This window comes from Physeter macrocephalus, chromosome 9 (genome assembly GCF_002837175.3).
Source record: "Physeter macrocephalus isolate SW-GA chromosome 9, ASM283717v5, whole genome shotgun sequence".
Classification (NCBI taxonomy): domain Eukaryota; kingdom Metazoa; phylum Chordata; class Mammalia; order Artiodactyla; family Physeteridae; genus Physeter; species Physeter macrocephalus.
In genome coordinates, this window is record NC_041222.1 from 73,393,195 (window position 1) to 73,402,112 (window position 8,918).

Sequence of the window (8,918 nt, forward strand, 5' to 3'; positions counted from 1 at the left end):
ACACACCATTGTAAAGCAATTACACTCCAATAAAGATGTTAAAAAAAATTAAAAACAAACAAAAATGACCTGAGCAAATACCATCAAGGTAGGCCAGTGGTTCTCAAACTCTAGCATACATCAGAGTCACCTGCATGGCTTGTTAAAATCCAGATTGCTGGGACCTACCCTAGAGTTTCCTATTCAGTGGAATTTACAGTTCTGAGAAATTCTCAGGTGATGCCAATGATGCTAGTCCCTGGTTGCCTCCTCACCACTACATGTGCTTTCAATTGTTTTTTTTCTTTTCACTTGTCAGTACATTCATTTTTTTTAATTTTTATTTTATATTGGAGTATAGTTGATTAACAATGTTGTGTTAGTTTCAGGTGTACAGCAAAGTTATTCAGTTATACATATGCATGTATTGGGTTGGCCAAAAAGTGCCTTCGGTTTTTAAGTAAGAATAAGACACATTTTTCATTTTCGCCAAGAACTTTATTGAACAATGTATTCACTTCTGTTCCACTACTGTCTGCCATTTTTCAGGCAACTTCATAATTCCATCTTCCCAAAACTTTTTATCTTTTTGAGCAAAGCACTGGTCCAGGTGCCTTTTACAGTCTTCCAGGGAACTGAAATTTTTCCCGTTAAGAGAATTTTGTAAATACCGAAATAAATGGAAATCTGAAGGTGCAATGCCTGGTGAACATGGCGTTTGAATCAGAACTTCCCAGCCAAGCTGTAACAGTTTTTGCCTGGTCATCAAAGAAACATGTGGTCTTGCATTATTCTGATAGAAGATTACGCATTTTCTGTTGACTAATTCTGGATGCTTTTCATCAATTGTCGCTTTCAGTTGGTCTAATTGGGAACAGTACTTGTTGGAATTAATCGTTTGGTTTTCTGGAAGGAGATCAAAATAGAGGACTCCCTTCCTATCCCACTATATACACAACATCACCTTCTTTGGATGAAGACCAGCCTTTGGTGTGGTTGGTGGTGGTTCATTTCACTTGCCCCACGATCTCTTCTGACCCACATATTGTACAGTATCGTTCATCGCCCATCACAATTTGTTTTAAAAACAGAATGTTTTCATTACGTTTAAGTAGAGAATCGCATGCGGAGGTATAGTCAAGAAGGTTTTTTTCGCTTAACTTATGTGGAACCCAAACACCAAAGCGATTCACATAATCAAGCTGGTACAAATGATTTTCAACGCTTGATTTGGCTATTTTGAGTACGTTGTCTATCTCCCGCGTGGCATAACATTGATTGTTCTCAATTAATGTCTCGATTTGATCACTATCAACTTCAACTGGTCTACCTGACTGTGGAGCACCATCCAGCAAGAAATCTCCAGCACGAAACTTCACAAACCACTTTTGACATGTTCGATCAGTCACAGCACCTTCTCCATACACCGCACAAAACTTTTTGTGTTTCAGTTGTGTTTTTACATTTCTTGAAATAATAAAGCATAATATGTTGAAAATGTTGCTTTTTTCTTCCATCTTCAATATTAAAATGGCTATACAAAAATTCACCAGTTTTGATGTCTTTTTTTAAATGCACGCTGATATGACAGCTGTCACATACAATCTAACAAAATTGTTTCAAATGAAGTTAAAGACAACTAAGTGCTACTAGAGCCATCTTATGGAAAAAAACGAATGAACCTTTTGGCCAACCCAATATATATTCAAATTATTTTCAAATTATTTTCCTATTTAGGTTATTATAGAGTATTGAGCAGAGTTCCCTGTGCTACACAGTAGGTCCTTGTTGGTTATCTGTTTTGAATATAGCAGTGTGTACATGTCAGTTGATTTTAAAGCCACAAGCCCAATGTAGACCCATGGGTCCAGCTATGGCCATGCAGTAGAATTTGGATATAATACCTGGTACACAATAGGCACTCAGTAAATAATTTGATATAGTTAATGAATAATTATTTATCTAATCCCTAAGACTGAGGTTCTACTTTGGGGAAGTGTACCCTTCCTTCCCTGAGGTAACTAGAGCCCAGTCCTTTACCCGAACTTACTCTGCTGGGCTTGTGACCCCCTCCCTGCCTGTCTCCAGATCTTGAAGAGGCCATGTGCCTAAAAGCCAGACCTTTCGACTAGCAACAGGAGATATGAGGGTGCCCAAGTGGGACAGGTCCTTTTTGGACCCTTGAATTTAGACTCATGGCCTGCCTGGTGAAAGCCAACTCCATCATGGTCCAGTTTGTTCCAACCATTCCTGGTTGATTGCTCTCCCTGCCAGACCACTCCTGAGCTCCTAGCAGGACCCTGGCTGAAGCTTCCCAGCCATTATGGGATCACAGGACAGGAATCTAAACCAGACTCCAATACAACTTTGAAATACAGACTTAGACTAGAGATCCTGGAAGCTTTCCCAATCAGCCAGAATAAGGAATGGTTAACTTTATTATTTTCTTTTGTACTATTTTAAATAGACTTTGATGGCTAATTTCATTCTTCTCTCTCTGTGACTCGTATTTGTGAACTGTGTGGAAGAGAAAATTGTACTATGGCCCTGGGAGTGCAATATATTCAGGCTCTGATGGATGATGGGGAAGTAAATTCCAAGAATAAAGATTTTTCTAAGAAATCCAGAGAGAGAAACTAAAATCTATTGCTTATCAATACTCCAACACTTTAATATTCTCCACAATCCCACATTATTGAGGAAGTCCAAGTAGCTGCCTGTGTATAGGCACCTGATAGAAGAATGACCCATCTGTGCTAAACCACAACCTTCCCACTCCTTTTCTGTTGCAGCTTCTATCACTGTTTCCCTTGGAAACCAAAGGAGCAACTGCCTGCAGAAACATTTCTCTCTCTCCTCACTCATCAGTCCAAGTACTAGCAGCCTGTTTTCTTCCTCACTGAAAACATCTGATGTTGGGGGATGGCGTGCATGTGGGGGACAATAAAAAATTATTACTACACTGGGTTAGACATGTTGTGCATTCCATCTAGTATTCTTTCTTGGATGCTTTCACTTTTCCTCTTCATTTTATGTTACATCATCAATTTCTTCTCTGTGTTGTAATGATTTGTGCACACAAATCTTCTCCACTAGATCTTAGGCTATTTAAAATCTAGGAAAGACATGGGTTTCTTTTTGGCATTCCAAACAGAGCCCTAGCAAAGCCCTTTGCTTGATAAAAGTAAGCTTAATTATGTAATTATTGATTAATATGACTTTAACCCAGTGATGGAAGTTTTAGCATCCGTCAATGATTCTTGCCTGAATTGATTATTTCTTTAGTAGTTACTAAATATTCATTTTTCTTCTTTCATTCCACTTTCATCAGTTAGAATTCTACCTTAAGAAACAACTCTTCGGGACTCCCCTGGTGGCGCAGTAGTTAAGAATCCGCCTGCCAATGCAGGGGACACGGGTTCGATCCTTGGTCCGGGAAGATCCCACATGCCGCGGAGCAACTAAACCCGTGAGCCACAACTACTGAGCCTATGCTCTAGAGCCCAGGAGCCACAACTACCGAAGCCCGCGCGCCTAGAGTCCGTGCTCTGCAACAAGAGAAGCCACCGCGGTGAGAAGCCCAGGCAACGCAATGAAGAGTAGTCCCTGCTCGCCGCAACTAGAGAAAGCCCACACACAGCAACAAAGATCCAATGCAGCCAAAAATAAATACATAAATAAATAAATTTTTTTAAAAAAGTAAAGGGTTGGAGGAAGATATACCATGCTAAACTAATAAAAAAGAAAGCTGGAGTAGCTAGATTAATTTCAGACTTTGGAGCAAAGAAAATTATCAGGGACAAAGAGAGTGTTGTGGATTGAATTGTACCCCCTCAAAATTCATATGTTGAAACCCTAAAGCCCCAATATGACCATATTTGGAGATAGGACATATAAAGAGATAAGTAGGTTAAATGAGGCCATAAGGGTAGGACCCTGATATGATAGGATTAGTGTCCTTCTAAGAAGAGACATCAGAGAGCTCATTCTTTTTCTTCTTCCAAGTATGCTCAAAGAAGAGGACTTGTGAGAACACAGCAAGAGGGCAGCCACCTGCAAAGCAGAGAGAGAGGTCTCACCAGAAACTGACCACACTTGCAACCTGACCTCAGATTTCCAGCTTTCAGAACTGTAAGAAAATAAATATCTGCTGGTTAAGCCGCCAAGTCTATGATATTCTGTTATGGTAGCCCATGCTAACTAACATGGAGGGGTGTTACATAGTGATAAAGAGGTTAGTTCTCCAAGAAGAATAACAATTCTTAATGTGGATGTACCTAACAACATAGTGTTAAAATACATGAGTAAAAAACTAACAAAACTGCAAGGAGAAATAGATAAATCCACTACTATAGCTGGAGACTTACACCCCTCTATCAGAAATAGACAGATCCAGCAGGCAGAAAATCAGTAAGGGCATACCTGAATTCAACAACATCATCAGTCAACTGGATATAATTGACATCTATAGACTACTTCATCCAGCAATGGCAAAATACACTTTTGTCTTATGCTCACATAGAACATACACCAAGATACACCAGATTCTGGACCATAAAACACACCTTAACAAATTTTAAAAAAAAATGAAATCACATAATGTATGCTCTCAAACCACGATGGAATTAAACCAGAAATCCATAACTAGATAGATGGAAAATCCCAAAATACATGGAGATTAAACAGTGCATTTCTAAATAACACATGGGCCAAAGAAGAAATCTCAAGAGAAATTTTAAAATATTTGGAACTAAGTAAAAATAAAAACACACCTTATCAAAATTCGTGGGATGCAGTGAAAGCAGTGCTTTGAGGAAAATGTATAGAATTGAATGCATATACTAGAAAAGAAGATCTAAAATCAATAAGCTTATACCTTTAGAAATGGAGCATCAAATTAAATCCAAAATAAGCAGAAGAAAAGAAACAATAAAAATTAGAGCAGAAACCAATGAACTTAAAAAACAAGAAATCAATAGAGAAAATTAATGAAACCAAAAGCTGATTCTTTGAAAAGATCAATAAAATTGATAAGCATTTAGCCAGGCTAACTAAGGAAAAAAGAGAACACAAATTACTAATACCATAAATGAAAGAAGGGATATCACTATAGATCTCATGGACATTAAAAGGATAGTAAAGGAATGTTATGAACAATTGTATGCTCACAGATTGGATAACCTAGATGAACTGAACCAATTCCATGACAGACAATTTGCCAAAACTCACACAATATGAAGTAGACAATATCAATAGGCCTATATCTATTGAAGAAATTGAAATAGCAAAAAATAACTGTCTAAAATAGAAAGCCCCAGGCCCACATGGGTTCACTGATAAATTCTTCAAAACATTAAAGGAAGAATTATACCAATTCTCTACAATACCTTTCAGTAGGCAGAAGCAGAGGGAATACTGCCTAAATCATTCTACAATGCAAAATTACCCTAATACCAAAATCAAAGACTTTAAAAGAAAACTATAGACCAATATCTCTCATGAACATAGATGCAAAAATACTCAACAAAATATTAGAGCATATCTTATCCAACAATGTATAAAAAGACATACACATCACAACCAAGTGGGATTTATCCTAGGTATACACAGCTGGTTCAACATTAAAAAATCAATTAATATAATCCATCATATCAACAAAATTGAGTCATTTGTTGAGACGTGGATGGATCTAGAGACTGTCATACAGAGTGAAGTAAGTCAGAAAGAGAAAAACAAATATTGTATATTAACGCATGTATGTGGAACCTAGAAAAAGGTACAGATGAACCGGTTTGCAGGGCAGAAGTTGAGACACATATGTAGAGAACAAACGTATGGACACCAAGCGAGGAAAACCGCAGTGGGGTGGGGATGGTGGTGTGCTGAATTGGGCGATTGTGATTGACATGTATACACTGATGTGTATAAAATTGATAACTAATAAGAACCTGTAGCATAAAAAAACAAACAAACAAACAAAACAACTAATACTAAACTTTCTTTGGGTTATTTGTATGGAAATATGTTAATATAAATGTTTCACACAGAGTGAAGTAAGTCAGAAGGAGAAAAACAAATACTGTAAGCTAACACATATATATGGAATCTAAGAAAAAAAAAATGTCATGAAGAGCCTAAGGGTAGGACGGGAGTAAAACACAGACCTACTAAAGCATGGCCTTGAGGATATGCGGAGGGGGAAGGGTAAGCTGTGACAAAGTGAGAGAGTGGCATGGATATATATACACTACCAAACGTAGGGTGGATAGCTAATGGGAAGCAGCCGCATGGCACAGGGAAATCAGCTAGGTGATTTGTGACCACCTAGAGCGGTGGGATAGGGAGGGTGGGAGGGAGGGAGACGCAAGAGGGAAGAGATACGGGAACATATGTATATGTATAACTGATTCACTTTGTTGTAAAGCAGAAACTAACACACCATTGTAAAGCAATTATACTCCAATAAAGATGTTAAAATAATGTTTCAGACATTAAAAAAAATCAATTAATCTAATCCATCACATCAACAGGCTAAAGAAGAAAAATCAGATGATCATTATCAGTAGGTGCAGAAAAAGCATTTGACGAAATCCAACACTCATTCATGATAAGCACACACAAATGGGGTTGGGGGGATTTCCTTAGCTTGACAAAGAACATTCACAAAAAACCTACAGCTAACATCATACAGTTAACATGTCACCATCACTAATGGTGAGAAACTAGAAGCTTTCCTGCTAAGATCAGGAACAAGGCAAGGATGTCCCCCCTTACCACTCCTTTTCAACACTGTACTGGATGTCCTAGCTAATGCAATAAGACAAAGAAAGGAAATAAAAGGCACACTGATTGGAAAGAAAGAAATAAAACTGTCATTGTTCACAGATGATATGATTGTCTATGTAGAAAATCCAAAAGAATTGACCAAAAATCTCCCAGAACTAATAAACTATTAGAGCAAGATTACACAATACAAAGGTAATCTATAAAAGTTGATCACTTTCCTATATACCAACAATGAATAAGTGGAATTTGAAATTAAAAATGCAATACTGGGGCTTCCCTGCTGGCGCAGTGGTTGAGAGTCCGCCTGCCGATGCAGGGGACAAGGGTTCATGCCCCGGTCCGGGAAGATCCCACATGCCGCGGGGCAGCTGGGCCCGTGAGCCGTGGCCGCTGAGCCTGCGCATCCAGAGCCTGTGCTCTGCAACGGGAGAGGCCACAACAGTGAGAGGCCCGCGTACCACAAAAAAAAAAAAAAAAAAAAAAAAAAAGCAATACTGTTTGCATTAGCACCCAAACAAATGAAATTCTAAGGCATAAATCCAGCAAAATATGTATAAAATCTACATGAAGAAAATTATAAAACTTTGATGAAGAAAATCAAAGAACTAAATAAATGGAGAGACAGTCCCTGTACAAGGATAAGAAGACTCGGGACTTCCCTGGCAGTCCAGTGGTTAAGACTCCACACTACCACTGCAGAGAGTATGGATTCAATCCCTGGTCAGGGAACTAAGATCCCACATGCCACATGGCAAGGCCAAAAAAAAAAAAAAAAAGGTTAAGAAGACTCAATGTTGTCAAGAGGTAAGTTCTTCCCAACTTACTCTCTAGATTCAATCCACCCAAATCAAAATCCAGCAAGTTATTCTCTGGTTATTGACAAACTGACTCTAAAGTTTATATGGAGAAGTAAAAGACCCAGAATAGCCAACTAGTGAAGGAGAAGAACAAAATCAGAGGACTGACACTATTTGACTTCAAGACTTACTCTAATTCTACAATAATCAAGACAGTGTAGTATTGGGGAAAGAATAGACAGATAGACCAATGGAACAGAATAGAGAGCCCAGAAATAGACCCACATAAATACAGTCAACTGATCTTTGATAAAGGAGCAATAGTAATGCAAGGGAGAAAAGATAGTCTTTTCAACAAATAATGCTGGAACAACTAGATATCCACATGCGAAAAAAAAAAAAAAGAATCTAGACACAAACTGTATACCTTTCACAAAAATCAACTGAGGAGATTCGTTCAAAATGGAGGAGTAGAATGACGTGCACTTACTCCCTCTCGCGAGAGCACAAGAATCACAACTAACTGCTGAACAATCATTGAAAGGAAGACACTGGAACTCACCAAAAAAGATACCCCACATCCAAAGACAAAGGAGAAGCCACAATGAGACGGTAGGAGGGGCACAATCACAATAAAATCAAATCCCATAACTTCAGGGTGGGTGACTCACAAACTGGAGAACAATTATACCACAGAAGTCCACCCACTGGAGTGAAGGTTCTGAGCCCCACGTCAGGCTTCCCAACCTGGGGGTCTGGCAACGGGAGGAGAAATTCCCAGAGAATCAGACTTTGAAGGCTGGCGAGATTTGATTGCAGGACTTCGACAGGACTGGGGGAAAAACAGACTCTACTCTTGGAGGGCACACACAAAGTAGTGTGCACATCAGGACCCAGGTGGAGGGGGCAGTGACCTCATAGGAGACTGAAGCAGACCTACCTGCTAGTGTTGAGGGGTCTCCTGCAGAGGCAGAGGGTGGCTGTGGCTCACCAAGGAGACAAGGACACTGGTAACACAAGTTCTGGGAAGTACTCCTTGGTGTGAGCCCTCCCAGAGTCTGCCATTAGCCCCACCAAAGAGCCTGTGGACTCTGGTGCTGGGTCACCTCAGGCAAAACAACCAACAGGGAGGAAACTCAGCCCCACCCATCAGCAGACAAGCAGATTAAAGTTTTACTGAGCTCTGCCCACCAGAGCAACCCCCAGCTCTACCATGCAGGGGACACGGGTTCGTGCCCCGGTCCGGGAAGATCCCACATGCGGCTAGGCCCGTGAGCCATGGCCACTGAGTCTGTGCGTCTGGAGCCTGTGCTCCACAACGGGAGAGGCCACAACAGTGAGAGGCCTGCGTACCAC